The sequence below is a fragment of the Carlito syrichta genome, unplaced genomic scaffold, assembly GCF_000164805.1.
Source record: "Carlito syrichta isolate Samal-C Ts95f unplaced genomic scaffold, Tarsius_syrichta-2.0.1 Scaffold308648, whole genome shotgun sequence".
Lineage (NCBI taxonomy): Eukaryota > Metazoa > Chordata > Mammalia > Primates > Tarsiidae > Carlito > Carlito syrichta.
In genome coordinates, this window is record NW_007252744.1 from 301980 (window position 1) to 324120 (window position 22141).

The window sequence follows — 22141 nt, forward strand, 5'->3', positions numbered from 1 at the left end:
GGCCACTGCACTCCAGTCTGGGCGACCGAGTGAGACTCCAACTCAAAAAAAAAAATAATACTTCCATTCCCTGCTGCCTCTCTGATTCAAACAGCAGCAACATCTTTTGACCAGAGACCCTTGTGGCAGCATCCTACTTGGTTTTCTTGGGGCTACCATGCTCCCCACAGCATGCAGCCAGAGTGATCTTCTAATGTGTAACTCCATGTAATACCACTTCAGTTCAAAAGCCACCAATGGCTACCTAGTTTTTGCAGAGTAAAACCAAAGACCTCACTTCCAAGCTACAGCTGCTCTGTCCTCGGTTCTCTGGGTTCCCTTCCTCTTACTTACCCCCTTTCTCACTAAACTTCAGCCACACGGGCCATGCCATTTCTTGATGCTGACCATCTTTCAGCCTCAGGACATCTCTGCTGTCCTGTGACCCTGTGTATCCAGAATTAATATGTAGAATGAAACGTATGCACTTAATGGCGAATCGTGTAGCAATGTGAATGAACTATATAGATCCAAGGTAACATTATGGATGAAATAATGTTTAGTTACAGATGTTTCGCTGGTAAGAATTGATCAAGCTATATCTTTATGCTGTGTGCACTTTTCTATATATGGTATCTCTGTAAAAAATAATACGGCTGTACCCTGCTGCCTCTCTGATTCAAACAGCAACAATGTCTCTTGACCAGACCCTGGTGGCAGCCTCCTACCTGGTTTTCTGGGGATACCATGCTCCCCACAGCATGCAACCAGAGTGATCTTCTAATATGTAACTCCATTTAATACCACTTCTGTTCAAAAACCACCAATGTCTACCCATTTTTTGCAGAGTAAAAGCCGAAGTCCTCACCTCCAGGCTACCGCTGATCTGTCCTCAGGTCTCTGGGTTCCCTTCCTCTTACTCACCCCCTTTCTCACTAAACTTCAACCACACCGGACACACCATTTCTTGATGTTGACCATCTTTCAGCCTCAGGACATCTCTGCTGCCCTGTGACCCTGTGTATTCAGAATTAATATGTAGAATGAAACGTATGCACTTAACGGCATATCATGTAGCAATGAGAATGAACTATATAGATCTAAGGTAACATTATGGATGAAATAATGTTTGGTTACAGATGTTTCGCTGGTAAGAACTGATCAAGCTATAGCTTCATGCTATGTGCACTTTTCTATATATGATATCTCTGCAAAAGAATATATGGCTATGCCCTGCTGCCTCTCTGATTCAAACAGCAGCAATGTCTCTTGACCAGACCCTGGTGGCAGCCTCCTACCTGGTTTTCTGGGGTTACCATGCTCCCCACAGCATGCAACCAGAGTGATCTTCTAATATGTAACTTCGTTTAATACCACTTCTGTTCAAAAACCACCAATGTCTACCTATTTTTTCCAGAGTAAAAGCTGAAGACCTCACTTCCAGGCTACCTCTGATCTGTCCTCAGGTCTCTGGGTTCCCTTCCTCTTACTCACCCCCTTTCTCACTAAACTTCAGCCACACAGGCCACGCCGTTTCTTGATGCTGACCATCTTTCAGCCTCAGGACATCTCTGCTGCCCTGTGACCCTGTGTATCCAGAATTAATACGTAGAATGAAATGTATGCACTTAATGGCATATCATGTAGCAATGTGAATGAACTATATAGATCCAAGGTAACATTATGGATGAAATAATGTTTAGTTACAGATGTTTCGCTGGTAAGAATTGGTCAAACTGTCTTCATGCTATGTGCACTTTTCTATATATGGTATCTCTGTAAATAATAATATGGCCGTGCCCTGCTGCCTCTCTGATTCAAACAGCAGCAACAACTCTTGACCAGAGACCCTTGTGGCAGCCTCCTACTTGGTTTTCTTGGGGCTACCATGCTCCTCACAGCGTGTAGCCAGAGTGATCTTCTAATGTGTAACTCCGTTTAATACCACTTCTTTTTATGGATGAAATAATGTTACCTTAGATCTATATACATTCAGGGCTTGCCCCATAGCTCCTTCTGACCTCTCTGCTCTGTTACTCACCAGTGAGGTCTTCTATGACCATGCTGTTAGAAACAGAACCCCTGCGGTTCCCGGCTACTGTAACACATTCTTCCTCCCCCCACCCCTGAAATATTAAGAAAAATTAATTAATTATTGCATAAAGCTATATTTTAACCTGTTTATTATTTTTCTAACTTTCTTCGATTATTTAATCTATGAAGGCAGGAACTTTTGGCATGTGCTCACTCAGTGCTTTTTATTTTTATTTTTAGCACCTAGATAAGTACCTAGCACATAGTTGAACCTTAGTGAGTATTTGTTGAATAAGTGAAAGCAGCCATGGAATAGACACTCAACTGTAATTGAGTAAATTGGCAAGAGCTACAATTTTTACTGGATCCTATGATATAGTAGTCTCACTTTTTAAGTATATGCCAAGGAAAAAACACTTAAAAACAGCCACTTTCATCATGTTGTTTATATCCTCTTTGCAATTATGACGCACAAATGCCTAACAAAAGGGAGAACTCAGCTAAGTCATCCTAAATTGGGGTGGGGAGTGGAGATGTGGGAGAGAGAGGTTCCTTGCACCTATTGGGATTGTTTTCATGCATGTTCTATAGGGAAGCACATTGTCACTGATCGAAAGGGTTCTTATTTCACCATGCCGAAATAGAAAGTTATTCACTAACTAGGAAATAACTTTAACACTAACTTTCCTAGTTAGTGTTAGGAAAACACTAACACGTGTTTCTGTATGTTTTGCGACATATGGAAAGCAGATGACTATGCTAAAGGAAATGTTAATAAATAGAAAAGCAGAATAGAGAACAACAAAGAGTCATAGACTGCAATATTTTAATTGTATTCATTGAAATTAGCAAAGGTGGGAAACACAATTTAATTAGGATGTAAGTTTTATTTTTGGCCCTAAATACAGAGCCTCTGTTGCCCTTATTTTTTCTAAAAAAAATGCCTTTTTTTTCAATTTTATGCTATAGGTTCAGTTTTACTACTGAAATGTTCGGCTTTTATTTTCATCTCAGAGAGAAAATAAGTTAAGTAAAGAGAATTATTTTTCCTATTTTGGAGGTATGAGGGGGACCAGGCATTCTTCCCAGAAGAGAGGACGGAGGTGAAACAAGGGCCACGCTTTAATTATAACAAAAGTAATCTCTCTTCAGTACCTTAGAACACAAAAAGAAATCCAGCTAAGATGTGCCTTACACAATACAGCTCTAGAAACTTTCCTAGAAGAGTATTAATCTATAGCTGTTTAATTGTGATACCTACTAACATGTGAGCTATTCTGCAGCAATTTATTTTATTTTATTTATTTATTTATTTTTTTGAGTTGGAGTCTCACTCGGTTGCCCAGACTGGAGTGCAGTGGCCGCTTCCAGCCACCGCAGCCTCGCCTGCTGGGCTCCGGCAATCCTTCCGCCTCAGCCTTCCGAGTAGCCAGAATTACAGGCGCGCGCTACCACGCCCGGCTGATTTTTTTATTTATAGTAGAGATGAGGTCTCGCTGGCCAGGCGGGTCTCGAACCCGCGGGCTCAGGCAATCCACTCACCTCAGCCTCCCAAAGGCGCGGGATTACAGGCTGAGCCACCGAGCCCGGCTGCAGCAATTTTTTATAATTACTTTTACACATGCCATTTTTTGCTTCACCTCCCATTATTGAACAAATTTGATTGCTCAGTATACTTCAGCCGCATTGTCACCAAACAAATTAATCACTGCTACTTCTGGACTCTTTAGCCATCTGGGAATTTTGCTCGGCATATTTCCCAGCGTTAAGCATCCATCTTTCTCTTCAAACATTGAATTGTCTATCAAATCCCATTTCTCCACTTGCTTTGCCACTATCTCCCATATATCCTCACTGGTTTCCTGCTTGTGTGTTCTTCACCTTTATTCAAATCTCCTTTTGATTACTTTATTAAAAATTGTGCCCCCAAACAGTCAGATTACCTTCTTGCACAAGCTCTAAATCATCCTAGCTTCAAAATAATCACTATCTTTCTTTGAATTGCTGTGATTTTTAAAAATAAATTATATTCTTGCAGTCTATTTGCTTCATTTGCTTTTGTTCTTTTTTTTTTTGAGTTGGAATCTCACTCTGTCACCCAGACTGGAGTGCAGTGGCCGTTCTCGGCCCCTGCAGCCTCAACCTGCTGGACTCTGGCGATCCTTCTGCCTCAGGCTTCCAAGTAGCTGGAACTACAGGCACGCGCTACCACGCCCGGCTAATTTTTGACTTATTGAAGAGATGAGATCTCGCCAAGTTGCCCAGGCGGGTCTTGAACCCACAGGCTCAGGCAATCCACTCACCTCAGCCTCCCAAATCGCTGGGATTACAGGCTGAGCCACCGAGCCCGGCTTGTTCTTACATATTTATAACTTTTTCCCAACTCTCTATTTTAACAGCTTCATACAAAAAATGAAAAATCTAAAACCTAAAAACACCAAAAAAGCCTAAAGTGCTACACAGTTAAGGGAAGCCTAGTGAATTGATCATGATGTTTTTGCACATAATGCAGGAGACATGGGTGGAGTGGTAAAGATGAGCTCAAGTGGGCCGTTTGTATTATTCATAAAAGACAACTTGCTCAATTATTATTATTATTATTATTATTATTATTTGAGTTGGAGTCTCATTCTGTTGCCCAGGCTGGAGTACAGTGGCACACTCACAGCCACCGCAGCCTCAACCTGCTGGGCTCAGGTGATCCTTCCGCCTCAGCCTTCCCAGTAGCTGGAACTATAGGCACGCACCACCACGCCTGCCTGGCTAATTTTTTTGATTTATTGTAGAGATGAGGTCTGGCCAAGTTGCCCAGCCTGGTCTCGAACCCGTGGACTCAGGCAATCCTCTCACCTTGGCCTCCCAAAGTGCTGGAACTCTAGGCGTGAGCCACCATGCCCAGCATCAATTTTCAAAAAAATAAAAGTGATTATCTTGGTATTTGTTTCCTATCACTGCTGTAACATGTTAGGACACATTTAGCAACTTAAGCAATAATAATTCATTATCTTTTAGTTCTGAAGGTCAGAAGTCTAAAATCAGCCTCACAGGCTAAAGTCAAGATGTTGACAGCTGTTCCTTCTGAGGGCTTATAGGGAAGAACTTGCTTCCTTGCCTTTTCCACCTTCTAAAGGTCACTGCACTCCTTGGCTTACAGCCTCTTTTTCTGCAGTGGCATCACTCCCATCTTTCCTTTGCTCCATTGTCATGTCTGCTTGTATTCACTCTGACCCTGCCACCTCTGTCTATAAAAGATGCTTGGGATTGTATTGGGCCCACCTAGATAATCCTGAAAATTTTCCCCTTTCAAAAGCCATAGTTTAACCACACCTGCAAGTCCCTTTTGCTATATATGGTAATATATTTACAGGATAGAGGGATTCGGACATGGATGTCTTTGGGGAGGGACATTCGTTTGACTGTCACAATCCTTACTACTGCCAATATCACTCACTTAAATGACTGTGACAGAAGTTACCCTGAGTATACTAGAGTGTGTTTCTGACTTGTGGACTTTATCTCTGACGTGTGTGACCATAGACAAATTGAGTACTTCTATTTCATACCAAGGAGTTTGGAAGCTATCTGTTAGGCATTGGTGAACTATCAATGCTTTTCAGAAGATAACAAACCTAATCAGTTCTATGTTTTTTAAAAAAATAACTGGTGAGAGACTGCAGGTTGGTTGGAGGTCTCAAGTGGCAAAAAGCCTAAACTCAGAAAAAATTAGATTGTAGTTGAATGTTTCAGAGACATTCTAGAGAGTATCCTATGTGGATTTTGATGTGTTTGTTGAAAGGACAGACTGAGAGCGGGAAGCCATTTTTTATCTTGTTCTTAAACCCTGATACGATGATGAAGAAGTAGAAGCTATGTTTTGGAGAAGTGCATACTTTAGGTAAAGTTTAACTTAACCAACTTTGTCTTTTCAGAAACACAGACTCCTTAAGCATGACAGGTACTGGCCTACCCAGACTTCTCAAGCATGACCAGTATCAACCCATTGTATACTCAGGGCATTGTGACCAGGACCCCCTCCCTCAGGATTTTCTGTCGAGACTTCCTGGTGCCAGGCATCTCATAGCTTTTATTAGTAGGACCCAGGGGAAGCGGCAATCAAGCTTGCCTAGAGTAAAGGGAGTTTACAAGGCCTAAGACATCATGCACTGGGCAAAGATTGTACAAGTCACAAAACTTGTGATTACAAAAATTATGCGGATCGCCTGGAGGGGAGCAGGTGGGGATTCTATCTTCCAGTGGATTGGGCACTGTTTACAAGGAAGTCAAAGATGCCTGTAGCTACCACTGGGAATGCCTAGGGGATAAGAGGAAGTGCACCCTCCATTAACTCTAAGGAATGTTGTTCAGGAATGTAGAGGAGGACTGGAATCCTTGTCCTGACCTTCTCTAGGGGCTGTGATAATGTGGACAGACATTGGTGGATCTCTGTGTCACAGGGTCTCCAAGACATTTGCAGGTGGTCAATAAGGAAGACATCTACCTGACTGCAACATCTCCGGGGAAAAGAATTTAAACCAGGACTCAGGGGCCTATGGCGACACACTCACCTAGAGTGTAGGCCGCTTCCTGTCTGTAGGAAGTGAACCGTCCTTCAATAAATCTTTTCTTTTTTCACCTCTTTGTATGTTGCAAATCTTTGTATTACTCGGATCTCTGGTTTCCAGCGTGTACCTCCGGTCCACCGACTCCAGCGGTGCTGCACCCCTCTCCATCCACCCTCACCCTCTGTACCCTAACATTTGTGATGAAGTAAGAATGTGGAGGATGACTTGTAAAGTTTTTTTTAACTTAGGTGACAGTATTAGAAATTACAACATTAACAAGTTTGACTATATTCAGTTATAGGTGCCTGTGAGACACGCCTGTACCAGATTCAGAATCAGAGACTGGCAGTCGTGTTGCAGAAAAGACACTGCACTCAGATTTGCAAATATGTATTTTAAGATTATTTGGGAAGGCTAAGGGATACCTACTTGATAAGACTCCAAAAAGTGGTTGCATGCATGCATGCATATATGTACACACTTATACTTGCTTATCTGCACACATACATGTATGCATATATGCACATACATACATGCATACACTTTATTGACCTTAGTGACAGAGATAGAATGACAAAAGTGATCAAAACTTTCAGATATCCATGCTCTTTTGAATACGACATTGCTTGCATTTCAGTTCATGCAGGTTTATATTCACTTTATGATCTTTCATCACACACATTCCATACTTAGTCTTATCTAACTGTAAAAGAGACACAAAGCAATTGGAAAAAAAATCCTTTATAATACAAAATTGAGCAGATGGGATTCTTGCTCTCAAAAAGTCAAATGTCTAATGACAAAATAGGCACAAGTGATAATGCTATACCATGTCAGTTGTTAAAAATAGACACAAGTGATAATGATATACTATGCCAAAGTTAAAAATAGGCAGTAGCTACTATTTACTAAGATTAGCCTTGGCTGGGCATGGTGGCTCAAACTTGTAATCCCAGTACTTTGGGAGGCTGAAAAAAGAGGATTGCCTGAGCCCAAAAGTTCAAGCCAGCCTGGGCAACATGGTGAGACCTTGTCTCTACAATAAATTTTTAAAAAATGAACCAAGCATGGTGACACACACCTATAGTCTCAACTACTCGGGAGACTGACGTGGAAGGAGCATCTGAGTTCAGCAGGTTGAGGCTGCAGTAGCCATGATCATGCCACTGCATTCCAGCCTGGGCAACAGAGTGAGACTCCAACTCAAGAATAAAAATAAAAATAAAAATATTTAGCCCTTTAAATGTATTAACTAATTAAACATCATATATGAGGTGGAGGTTGTATGTGAAGCGCACAACTGAGAAAAGATTGACAGCTCCTTCTAGCTATGAGTTGAACCTGCGTGAGTCAGGGAACTGTTCAGAGAGGAGCTAGCTCTTGAAATGAAACTTCATGGATGAAGTTTTACAGGTCTATAAACTTGAAAGGCTCTCAAAGGAAGAACAACATTTGGAAAAGCTGCGGGATTTGAGAAGGCACACACTGTCGGGGGATGATGAGGGTGCCAGATTTTCAAGCACCAAGGGAAGAATTGCAACAGATGAGGCTTGCCAGGGACAGGAAGGTCACATCTCAAAGGATGCTGTTGCCATAGTGGAAGGAGTTTATTTGGTATCATGTGGCTTACGGGAAGACAAATGATTTTGAGGAGGATAGCCAGCCAAATCGGTTTACATGTTAGCAGAGCTTTTATTGTACAGGTTGAAGGATGCATCCCTGAGGGACCAGGAGGATGTGGAGAAGACAGGAGTCATGACAAACAGTAAGGGGGCTATTTCAATAGTCTAGGTAAAAAATGATGAGAATTACCTCTATGGGGTAGTACTGGCCGGGAAGAAAATGACAAACACGTGGCACATCTTATGCTATACTTGGGAGTGCCTGGTGAGTAGAAATGAGGAGAGAAATTGGGAAACAGAGGATGGTGTCTAGGGACTCCTTATGAAGATTGTGATGGTGATTCCCCAAGGATTTCTGGGAAGACAATGTATTCATATATGCATATGTTGCCTTTGATATGCTTCCTCGACACTTAGGTGGAGATGGCCCTTATAGGCAGTTGGATACTGAGCCTGAAGCTCAAAAGGTATTTGGAGCCGGGCTCTGTGGCTCAGCCTGTAATCCCGTGCTTTTGGGAGGCTGAGGTGAGTGGATTGCCTGAGCCTGCGGGCTCGAGACCCGCCTGGGCAGGCGAGACCTCATCTCTACCATAAATCAAAAATGAACCGGGTGTGGTAGCGTGCGCCTGTAGTTCCAGCTACTCGGAAGGCTGAAGTGGAAGGATCGCCGGAGCCCAGCAGGTCGAGGCTGCGATGGCCGAGAGCGTCCACTGCACTCCAGTCTGGATGACAGTGAGACTCCATCTCGAAAAAAAAAATGGTATTTGGGCTAGACATGCAGCTTTGGCAAATCTCTGATGAATAGGTGAAAAGTAAACTTCTGGGCACAAGTTAGCCATTAGGGAGAACAGATTATGTGAGAAAAGGGTACTTCAGAGAATATCTACATTTGGAAATGTACTTCAAAGTATAAGTGAGGGTCACAGGTAGTGATTTTGTCATCAGCAGTACATCAGTGGTAGTTGCAATCATGACAGTGGACGCAGTATCTTAGGTAGAATGTGTATAAGCAGAGTAGTAAAAAATATAAATGGAACCCTTGGGAAGAGGAAAAGAAGAATCAAAGCTAGGAACTGTTTTAGTGCTATTAAGAAAATTACCAAACCTAATGATGTCAGAAGCCAATGAAGGGGAAAGGCCCAAGAGGGAGGGAGCAGTTAACGTCAAAGGACACAGGTGAGTGAAATCATGACAGAAATTGCTCTTTGACAATGAAAAAAGTAAATGGCAACCTTTGGGAGAGTGAGGTGAATATGGTGGTGAGGATGAATGGCTGAAAATAATGGGTGTGGATGTAAATGGAAGTTGAAGGCTGTCAACTAATGAAGTGAGGCATAATGACTGTTGATTAAACAAATGATCTTCTAAGAACTTTTGAAACTAAGTGTAATGTTAGACGCACAATGGGGTTGCGAGCTTCAAATGGAATTATTTAGGTGTAATGTTAGAAGCACAATGGGGTTGCAACATTCAAATGAAATTATTTAGGAGCCGGGCTCTGTGGCTCAGCCTGTAATCCCGCGCCTTTGGGAGGCTGAGGTGAGTGGATTGACTGAGCCGGTGGGTCGGGTTCGAGACCCGCCTGGGCAGCGAGACCTCATCTCTACAATAAATCTAAAAATCAGCTGGGCGTGGTAGCGCATGCCTGTAATTCCGGCTACTTGGAAGGCTGAGGCAGAAGGATCACTGGAGTCCAGCAGGTGAGGCTGCGGTGGCCGGGAACGGCCACTGCACTGCAGTCTGGGCGACAGAGTGAGACTCCAACTCAAAAAAAAAGAAAGAAAGAAAGAAAGAAATTATTTAGGGATCAAATTGTAAGGCTGGAAAATAATTATTGGAACTAGCTAAATAGTAAATAGAACCATCAATTGGCTACCAGTTATCCCTATCATCAGGATCCCTGTTGTCTCTTCAGCTTTCAGTTTGGGTTGATACTAAGTGTTCCTTGCTCCATTCGTAGTTATGATATCATTTAATGCCCCCAGTACTGATGGTGACTTACACTTGTGACATGCATAATAAGACATATTAACCATTTTCAATGAACCATAAATATTAAGGCCATCTAGTTTATTCTTTTTTTTAAGAAAGAAACGTTTATTTAAAGTAAATTAGAGAGAGAAAGAGAAGGGAGAGAGAAGATTCACATCCCCAAGGTGGGGGATCATTTAGTTTATTCTTAATAAGTAGAAATTATGAACTATTTTGCAAGACCATTTAAAACTTTAGAGAGTAGATATTAGCTAGAGCTGATTGATTAAATTACTTATATATGTATTTTCTAAGAGTTGAATGAGGCTTTTAATTTGAATTAGTAAAAACTCACCTATATCATGCTTTGATTCATGGCGTACAAAGTATGAATGTATTGGACATAAAATTAGTCTAATACAATCATTGGTAGGATTTTAAAAGCTATTTAAATAATGTTTTTAGCCTCTATGCTGATTATCAGACATAGGAAAGGCCATGGTGATCTGTTAATTAGTTTTCACTGGATACTAAGATATTAACAGAATGGGAGATTAGATTTTGAGTTGTGGGCAAATAAGAATCTCATGAGGTCCCTGTGGCCCTAAAGTTAAATCCAACTTCTTTTTCCCATTCTTTTCCCAACATGCCTCAACTGAACCCTTTTGACCTCTCTTTTCGTCCTCTCTATCCCCAAAGGTTTTAAAAATAAAATAAAATTCATGAGTGTTGTCTACAGAACTATGTCAACAATAACAATGGGTCAGGATAATGTATTGAAATAACGTTTATTTCATTTGCCTGCATCTTCTCCCCTCCATTACAAGAGGATAATCCATCTTCTAGGATGACTTGGTTATATAGGATTTTTGTTTTACCAAAACACATACTCCTTAAAGGAACCAGGCTAGTGGGAAGAAGAAAAGCAGGAATAGTACTTTGGAGATTAGAGGAAGTGGAAAGAGGTAGGATTATTTTTCAAGACTAGGGTGTAGATGGAAGACTATGTGTCCCACAAAGACCAAACTCATAGGTGAGCTGTAGCAGGGTTACAAAGGAGATGTCCTAAAGTTACTCCCAGGGGGCCCATTTTCCCAGGATTTGGAAAGATTCAGGCTTATGTGCAGCAAGGGATCATGAAATTTGAACAGTGAGCTGTGTCTATTCTCAACCATATACCAGAAGTCCTTTTTCAGATAGATAAGGACACCTATGTTATTTGTAACTCAATGTAGTGGGACAAGTGACCTCTCAAATTCACACCTGAATTTCTTAGAATCAGATTTAAATAAAATTAACTAATGTGACATTTTTACACAGTGCAGTTGTGAATGTAAATATCACCTTATATGATTCTTCCATTATTGTTATTTTGAGTTCTAATCAAGTCTGATCTTTCACAACTTTGGGAGCATAGCCTTGTTGGTGGCTGTCATGTTCTCTACGCTCAGAGACTTTGTATTGAGAGATAGTTCATCTAAGGGTAACGCATTTTTTGCACATCATGTGAGCAGAGGCCCAGAGGGTCCTTTGTACAAGACTATCTTTTCAAGGATGTTTGTGTAGTAAATGGCCTAGGATATAAAGATGATGTCTCCCTCTGGAGCAAAGGACAGCCATGTTTACTATCTTTACTATCTTTAAAGAATTGAGTTTCTCTAAGTTTACAATTTCTCTCCTATACAGCAAGGTACTGTGAGTACAAACATCCATCTATGCTCAGTTCTGTTGCCCCAGGAAACTGAGGCAAGCCATCTTTTATAGTTTGCAATGGCACATCCTAGATGCTTTCGAATTCTTGACACCTTAAATTCTGCTGGGACAGGAAAAACAAGTAAATAAATAAATATGATGACATATAATGGTAATTATAATAATAGCTAAATGTATTGAGCACTTTCCATGGATCAGCCAGTGTGCTAAAGTTTGCATTTAATCTCTCATTTCATGACTATAACAGTTAGTGTAGTGGATTCTATTGTTATCTGCTAGTAATTTGTGCAAGGGGTTATAGAAAACTTTAGGGCTAGAGTTCAAATCCATGTTTGACTCAATAACTTGTGCTTTTGACCACAAGACTGTGGACATAAAATACTTGAAATGAAGCAATGCTCATAGAGTTCATACACAGTCATAGTGTTCACTTTTCAAAATTAAATGTGGCAGCCCCCAGTACGATGAAGTTTATATTGAGGCCAGGTGGAGGAGACAGCAGTCTTGATGACATGCCAGGTGAAAGAACCCTTATGCTAGATGTGTTCTTATAAGTTCTTACTTTACCTGCCACGTCGCTTGGCACTGATTTATTCCAGTGAGTCATCACTACCTTAAAAAAAGAAGTCAAGCTTGTGCAGTTTGAAAACAAGTGAAAAAAATCCAGACTTAGGATCACAATGTTTCTCTAAGATTGAACACTTTAGGTTATTGTGATGCTAGAAAAATTATGTATCATTCTGCTGTCAGTTTCTCAACCAGTAAAACAGAGATAATGAGGCTATGACACTGCCAATTATGAGCATTCAACAAAATGGCATATTTATGAAAATCCAAAGAACTGTGTCAATGATATAATGTATATGAATATGCTTTTCTTTATAAAACCTGTACTGGACAGTGTCTTGTGATTTTATCCATCATTTATACATAATGCAGATAATTGGTTCCTTGACTACATTTATTCTTTCACCTAACAGAAATCAATGAACATCCATATGCTAAGCTAAATAAATATTTTATGCAATATGGAGAAAGACTTTGGGGTGATATAGGTGGTGACAATCCAGGGAACATGGACCTAATAGGAGTATCTCTGGTAAGCAGTATGGTGACATTGAAATGGAAAGTGATGTAGGAAACAGAGGGGCTTACATTAAGAACTGTGAAGCATGTGAGATACTGCACTGCTGGAAAGCCAAGTGGCCACAGTTTCAGAGAAGCCTTTATTACTCACAGCACAGCAAGCAGCATGCGCTTCAAAATCATGTCTAATCCCCTCACCCTGAGTCCCATGGGGATGAGACAGATGGAGCTGGGTACCCAGTGGGGACATACCTCAGCATACCATCCCGGAGCTAAAGGAACCCGAATCTTTTTTAGTAGATAGTAAGCATGCCTTATCTTTTACTCCCAAGGTAAAAAAGTATTTTTATTGTGTGAAATAATAAGCAAACCTGCCCTCTACCCTCTTTGTTGTATATTCACTATGCATACATCTGTAACAAGATCATGTGAAACAAAGTAATTTTGCTTCTGCTCACAAGACATGCAGAAACGTGAGAGACCCATGTGGAGAATTGCCTCCCAACAATCTGATAAAGCAGGAGCAACTTAAAGTAAATATCAGGCTCCTTCGTAATTTCTTCTTGGGCCAACCCAAAATATAGTGCAGGAAAGACAATAGATAATCAGATTTTATCGTTGAATGAAATTCCCTGTTCTTCATTTGTATCTCTTTCCAAAAACCAATAACACACACACACACACACACACACACACACACACACACACACACCCCAAAAGACAGAACACATGCAGTAAAGAAGGGGAAGGATTGAGATGAAGGTTGGGGGAAAGTAAATAAGACTCAGAGAAAAGTAAATGAGAAAGCAGACGGAGAGATTTACAGTATTTCAACGTGACCTTAAACATCTAGAAGATTAGAATGCTTACTATGGACCTCAAAGTGAGCGTTCACTGATTGATTTTTAACATATAAAGTGCTGGTCATATTCAATGTATACAACTCAGTGAACCCCTGGAAAAGTATATACCTGTGCAGCCATCACCAACATCAAGGTCATAAACATATCCATCATGCCTCAAAGGTTCCTCCCACTCCATTTATTTATTTAAACACTTAACATAAGACATAACCTATAAAAAAATTTTATGTGTACAGTATCATATTGTTAGCTACAAATTTTATGCTGTATAATGGGTTTCTAGAACTTGCTTATCTTGCATATCTGAAACCCGAGGTGAATATTTAATAAGAATATGGTCCAAATAGAGTCCATGAATAAGGGTTATTGTGTAATTGGTTCAAGAATAGTAGGTAGGGTAAGTCTACCTTATTTAAAACCTAAGCACATCTTTCAATTCAAATCATGGATTTCGTCATCCTTTTTCTGGCTCCCTCTTCAGTTGACCATGATGATTGTGAGAGTAAGATGACTGATTTGACTTCCTATAATGGAAGAGGACAGGCTCAACCTTAAAATTTGTGGGGTCCCAGGAAAATAGTACAGCTAAAGGCCTGACCACCATATCTAAATAGTTTATGAAACAGGATAGCAAACTGTTAATTAAAAAATATATCCTCCTGCCTTGACAAGCAAACTTTCACTACACTGAAAAATGTGTGCAGTGCATTACTATTTTTATGACAGAAATTCAACCTAATTTCAAGGTCATCTAACTTTAAATATTACTGTCCAGTCTGGTGTTGAAATACAATAAAGTCAATTTATATAATTACAATATATTTTTATGTACCATGGATTTTTCTTGCCTTGATTTTAGCAAAATTGCCAATTTTATTATTAGTTTAAAGATTTTTATGTTGCTGTTGGTTTCTTGAGGGTAATTATTTAAAAGATTTTAAAAAGTAATAAAATATACAAAATTTAAATGTGTTTATAAAAGTCAAATTGATGAGTGTAAAAAATACAAAATGTTTTACATATCTGTATTTGAAAAATTACTCTTCTGCGGGAACTTTTCTGTCTTAATAAATCCTACTTTCAAAAAAAGGTTCTTTGTCTTTAAAATATTTAAATTACCTTGTAAGAGTAAAAGGTACAATGAAATATATTTAGTGAATATTAAAATTTTAAATTAAGTGTACTTAAAACTGAAAGTTTTATGTAGTCTCCTTTAAATTAAATCATATTAATTTTTTACAAAAAAGGAACTATTAGCAACTAGACTAGTCAATGACTTTGTAATTGACAAAATAAAGAATTACACAGGACCTAAATATATATACATATTTAATCGTACTATGAATTATTTAATATCACATTTTTCTACCCTATGAGCAACTGATGTAAATACTGTGGTATAGTGTATGAGACTTAGAACCACAATATGAAAGAAGAAAAGGAGGACTTCCAACACTGTGTTGAACAGGAGGGGTGAGAGTGGGCAGCCTTGTCTTATTCTGGTTTTCAGGGGAAGTGCTTCCAATTTCTGTCCGTTTAGCAATATGTTGGCTGTGGGTTTATCATAGATAGCTCTTACTATTTTAAGGTATGTTCCCTCTCTGCCTAGGTGTACAAGGGTTGTCATCAAGAAGAGATGCTGGATTTTGCCAAAAGCTTTTTCTGCATCTAAGGATATAATCATGTGCTTCTTGATTTTGCATCTGTTGATGTATTTAATTTCATTTATGGTCTTGTGAATGTTGAACCAATCCTTCATCATGGAGATGAAGCCTACTTGGTCATGGTGGATGATTTTTGAGTTGCATTATTCGTTCTGATTTGTTGGAATCTTGTTGAGAATTTTTCCATCCATGTCCATCAGGGATATTGGCTTATAGTTTTCTCTCTTTTTTTTAATATCAGTATTTTTTATTGTGATATTGTGGGGTACAGTTAGGGGTTAGGTATACAAATATGCTTCGTTCAGGCACCCTTGTTGATAACGGGTGTTTCCCCATCCCCAGACAGATATTACTACCGTTAATCCCACCTCTCTCCCCCCGCCAGTTCTCTTTCTTTGTTGGATCTTTACTTGGATTGGGTATCAGTGTGACGTTAGCCTCATAAAATGATTTGAAGAGAGTTCCATCTTTCAATAGCCTGGGATACTTTCAATAGGATTGACCTCCTTGTATGTTGTGTAGAATTCCTCCTTGTATGTTGTGTAGAATTCCACTGGAAAGTCATCACAGTGGAATATTACACAGGCATAAAGAAGGACAAAATTATGTACTTTGCAGCAACTTGGATGGATTTAGAATCTATAACACTCGATGATCTACCACAGAAACTTAGAACTGAGTACCACATGTTCTCACTCATAAGTGGACCCTGAATATTTATCATAATATTACATGGAAGGGATTGGCAGTAGCAGGTCACTGCCAGGAGAAAAAAAGTAAAAAATGGATACTCAACACTATGGTGAGAAAAAATAAAAAGAAGAAAAGTGAAAAATCGATACTCAACACTATGGTGAGAAAAAATAAATAGAAGAAAGTAAAAAATGGATACTCAACACTATGGTGAGAAAATGCTTCTTCATGTACGAATATACTGCATTTATGTTATCTTGGGGGAAGGACACGTTATTTAGTCTTTTTAGTGGTATAAATGTGTCTCTTCAAATCTCTTTGTCCTCAAGAGAAATAATCTGTTTTTAACACCACTATAGAGTTCTTAGCATTTGGACACCGTTACCTTTTCTTTTGAGGAAATTGGGCAGTATATCTGGAAAAGGTTTATTTGGGTCCTAAAAGTCTTGGCCATTAAAATTATGGATATTTAGGGAAACAAATTTCACTGAGCCAGTACCTGGGACCATATCCCAAGTAACAGGAATGCATATCTGATCTTTAACATATGTATATTCTGTCTGTTTGTGATATTTGGGGCACTATAAAGGACCCCTGGACAAGGGTCCCTCTTGGTACTCTAAAAGAAGTGGCAGACTTTGTAAAATAGGAAAAAAAAATTAGGTATGCAGTTTTCTCTGGAACTTAAGATAACTATTGACATTATTATCCCTTCAACAGCTATTAAAAGTGGTCAAGACTATGCCCAAGTTGGTGATTTACTTATAGATAAATAAATGCTTCACCTATCTCTGCAACAACAACAAACAGAAACAAAAGTAATAAAATAGAATAAACAGAAAAGAAAATCGACATACACACTTAGTAGATCTAACTCCTGACCACAGTGGGTCAGAAACTAGATCTCCTTAGGAGACTTGGAGGCAAGCAGCATCCCACCAGGCAGAGATGGAGCCCACTGGGAAGGAGTGGACAGATCTGTCAAACGTGTGGTGGTTAGAGATGGTTGACCTTTGGCAGTTCTACGTTTCGAGCCAAGTAATTGAATCAGATTGAGAAGAAAAATGCATATAGCAGCGTCAGTTAGATAATGAGAAGTGGCACAGTGTGATCAAAATAGGTTACAAGGAATGCAATTGCAAATATTCTTCTCTGTATATGATAAACACGTGCAATCCTCCCCGTCTTTATTACACATTCCTGCCAGGGCCTGGAGTTAACTGTGTTAGCCCTCTAGGAGATGGAAAAATGTGAGGCGAGATGGATGTGATTTATGTAGCTTACACTCTAGTTATGCATGTCAAATTGATCACTTTCAATATGATTTTCACTGCTTTAAAAGAAGGGCCTTTATTCCCCTTCATTTCTAGCTCTGCTGCCAAAATTCCCATTAAGGTCATTAAAAGGTACCTTTCAAAATGCAAACAATGTATCAAAAGGGTCAAACATTGTCAATACAAGCTATTAAGGACAGAGTGGTGTGAAACCGACTTTTTTGGCGTTGTTTTTGTCCCACAAAATATTGGAAGGCCTACAATGAGAAAGTGCCTATGTAGTAACTGAGCATAAAGTCAGGTGGAGGGTGGGTAAAATGTGATGGAAAATATGGAGATAAGCAAAACCCATGCATGCCCAAGTGGGCATAGAAAAGAGGCAATGTTGGTCTTGTTGTTCCAGTTTAAATGTGAGATTTAAGCTTTCTTAGAATCAAGAGTGGCTTAGCCTAACTAAAATAAATACTTCCGTTTTCCTCATGTTTATATATTTAAATTTCTTGATGTATAATTAATGGTAAAAATGAAACGTTTTGGAACTTTGAGTTAAATATGTTTCAATTTCCTTATTCATAAAAATAAAAGGATCATTATTAGATGATTCAGAATGGTGTTGTTATCTGGGATGAGTTTTATTAAATGAAACATACTTAATCACTTCTTTATAGTCACATCAGTGTTACATGAAAGGTTTCTGTATCCCCTCTTACTCATGATAATTTACCCTTTTTCTCATATTTATCGTCCCTGATGGAAAGGGGAACTTTGCCATCAACTAGTCTAAGGGTTTTCCACGTGTGAAGCCAAGCCCTGCAACATCAGCAATCCCTGGGAACTTACTGGAAGTTCCCATTCTCAAACCCATCCCAGACTGCTAAATCAGATACTTACCGTGAGGCCCAGCAATCTGTGTTTTAACTAGACATCCAAGAAATTCTCAACCATTGATCTAGTCCAACTTTTATGTCTCCAGATCAGGATACAGGTTCAAAGCAAGATGATCTAATTCCCTGGTCATCTGATTCCTACTCCAGTGCCCTTTTTTTTTCTTCCTTTCTTACCCCATCCACCTTCTGTCTCTCTCTCTCTCTCTCTCTCTCTCTCTCTCTCTCTCCCCCCCCCCCATCACTATCCTGGGATTTATGTTAAAAACACTATGTGAGTCTCCTGTTGGGTTTTAGGACTTTCCAATTCTCATAAACTAGAACTATCTGATAGTATAACAGGGCACCTTTCCCCCTTTTTTTATTGTTAAATTTTTATTTGAAAATTTAAAATATTTTTAGCACAAATTTCGGGATTAGAGATGAAACACTAGGGTGAAACTGGTTCTAGCAAAGGCCAACTAATTTATATAATAAAGCTTTTTCTTTTTTTCTTTTTTTTTTTTACAAAAATACTCATGCTAAAAAGAATAGCAAGTTAATATAAAGCATTTGGAAATTATGATGTGACCGAAAGGAGACTTCAAAGATGACTCCAAAGGAATCTGTATCACTAATTGAAGAGAGTAGACAGACTTTTGAATATCTAAAAATGAAAGCTTGGATGAATTCTTAGAAGGGGGGCTTTTGAATAAGACTTAGAAGATATCAGTCTGGAGTAACAAAGAGCTTTATAAAGTAAATTCTTCCCAGGACAGTGGTTTCAGTTGTTCTCATTTTCAGAAAGTAAGAAGAGCAAGAGACCGTGGAGTCCTCAGTGAATCTTGGAAGCGACTGAGGTGATGTATGGAAAATATTCAAGCCAGGTGATCTGATTCATTTCTGAAGAAAAAAGAGGGTGAATTGTAAGTGGTATAGTGGCCGGGCTCGGTGGCTCAGCCTGTAATCCCGCGCCTTTGGGAGGCTGAGGTGAGTGGATTGGCGAGACCTCATCTCTACAATAGATCAAAATGAGCTGGGCGTGGTAGCGTGCGCCTATAGTTCCAGCTACTTGGAAGGCTGAGGCGGAAGGATCACCGGAGCCCAGCAGGTCAAGGCTGCGGTGGCCGGGAGCGGCCACTGCACTCCAGTCTGGGTGACCGAGTGAGACTCCAACTCAAAAAAATAAAAAAAATAAAAAAATAAAGTAAGTGGTATAGTGAATTTCCATTCTCTTTTCATGTTCCCCCTGATAAGTCACAGCCCATTTTTGCCATGTAGCCATTGGAGACCAGAGGAAGCAAGGAACCTTTCCCAGGCAACTCCAGCCTGTGTTCTTGGCAAGGTAAAGCAGTGGTATGCATCTCAGCTTGCAGCTGTAACTCTGATGTCGACTCAGCGCTTAGTTTTTTCTATGCCAGCCTCATGTCGCCTTTTCTTATTTATGTTCTTGTATACACATATGTATAAACAATTATCTGGGTGCCTTCACCTTTCTTCCTAACAGGTTCTGCTTTAATCCCAAACACCACGCCCCTCCTGCCATATCGACCCTCTGTAGGGTTGGCCTCCACAGAGGCAGACTGAAAATGGACCTTTTTCATATAGTTTGCAGGTGTTATATTTTTTTTATTACAAAAGTCCTGCTTGCCTTTTTTGTCCAGAAAGGCATGTAGAAATAAGTCTGATTGAAGATATTATAGAAACTCTCATCTTGTATCAAGAACGCTGCTGAAATTTAAATCCCCCACCATTTATTGACCGTAACAAAGATTTGGAGATATTGGTCAGGCTGATATATCTTTGAAACAAATAATGAAGCTTAGAAAGGGAGAGAGCAAAAGAGCTATTACTGTAGCTTTTAAATTTTTTCTTAAAATTGTTTAGCATCATTGAACTGAAAAGAACCTCAAATTCATAGTGTTAATGTCACATTAACATATTCTTTTCATTCTATAAACTATATTTAATTTATTTTTCCTCGGGGTTATGGTAGTGATCGTTATGAAAATATATTTTATATGTCATAAAAATAGCAACATCTTAGACACAGATGTAGGTCAGTAGTCATGGTAATAACTTGCTCTGTGGAATGGCATAATAATACCAATTTTGCTTGGAAAGGAAAAGTTCACAGATGTGGAACTGATTAGAACGGAGAAGTAATCACATGATCTGAAAGACCAAATGACTGACGCGGTTTTCAGATGTTACGTAGGATTGTTTCCAATGAAGCCTAACATTCATATGTGAATTAAACCCTATGACAACATTTAGGGTTTTACTAAATGCCGTAACTTTGTCAAATAAAACACAAGAGAGCATTTTAACATGCAGAGTGTAATGATCATAATCCAAATTTGGAAAGAAAATGTATTTTTATAACAAGAAATTTTAAAGTAGTTTGGAAAGTTGGAAAACCAAGAATTTCTGGGAAACTTGCATGTTATGTTAGAAAAGAAAGCTATACTCCTTTTGGTATGGTGCTTAATCTGTGCCAGATTTACGCTAAATACTAAGGATAAAAATGGCCCTTTATCTTGTGGCACTTGTATAGAATCAACAAAAGGTTTTCCTCATTGACCACCATGTATCTAAATTTCCAGCCTTTGCAGTCTTTCCAAACTCCACACAAGTGTCTTCCCCTGCATTTAGATATGCGTATTCCCACCAGAGATGCAATTCTTTCTTTCTTTCTTTTGGAGTTGGAGTTTCACTCGGTTACCCAGGCTGGAGTGAGCCTGTGGTCAGTCTGGAGGGCAGTGACAGGATCACTGCTTACCACATCCTTCTGCCTCAGCCTCCCCAGTAGCTGGGACAACAGGTACGCACCACCATGCCTGGCTTATTTTTTTATTGTACTAAAAAAAAAAAAAGCAACCCCTTCAGGTCCCCTCCCACTGTGGGAGCTTTTCTGTCCTCTCAATAAATCCTGCTTTCAAGAAGAAAAAACTGGACTTGGGAATTTTGTAAAATATTCAGTTGTTCCTCCTAGATTAATTTATCATGGGGACACTGAAGACATTTAACCCAGAAATAGCCGAATCCAGATGTGTGCTTTTGGTCACCCAAGCAAAGGTAATAGTGAGCCGTTTGTAGGCTAATTAGAAGCTCTTTAGAGACAGTATAAAGGGCTTGAGACTGGTTTATCTAAATTTTAATTTATTAGAGAGGGTGAATTGTTTTCAGAAAGGATGTAAGAATGGACTGGATGCCTCTTGTGCATGTCCTCATATTCTTCAGCCATTGTGATGGTAACCAGCTTTCCATAGGTATGATCAAACAGTAGCTGTCTCAGCTGCAGCCAGTTTCCATTGCTTTCTGCCCCAGGAGACATTTTTGCCATGAACTTTTGGAAATTTGGGGAGAAATCATCTAGACATTCAAAGTCGTGTGTAAACCTTGAGTTCCAGGTCATTGATGTCCCTGGACAAATGAAGGCACTAGAGCCAATAGATAAGTGCTGCTGATTCCTTGCCAAGGACAGACGATGCTGAGGCACATTCTTCATGTCTCTGCAAAGACTCCCAGAAGTATCAGCTCATCCAGGGACTCAATGATCCACTCAGTGCTAATTTCCCTGGTTCTTGAGTATTAAATTGTGATGAATACTCTTAGCAGTGGATGGAACTCTCAAAGTAGTTCTCTAATCTATGGGGTAAAAGCCATTATGAAAGGACAGAACAAGTTGAAGTCCCTACTCCCTTTTCCTAAGATAGGATAAGTCAAACTAATATTGCATTCCACGAGAAATGACATTGGTTAATGCCACCAACAAAGACCTAAGGCACATAGGGACTGTCATCCCAATTCGTGT

General features: G+C 39.6%; 1 protein-coding gene across 1 annotated transcript in view; it reads left to right on the forward strand.

Moving 5' to 3' along the window:
- LOC103267969 (catenin alpha-2-like) overlaps positions 1–22141 on the forward strand; it is a 275900-nt gene that overhangs the window by 153142 nt on the left and 100617 nt on the right. The window lies entirely within an intron of this gene.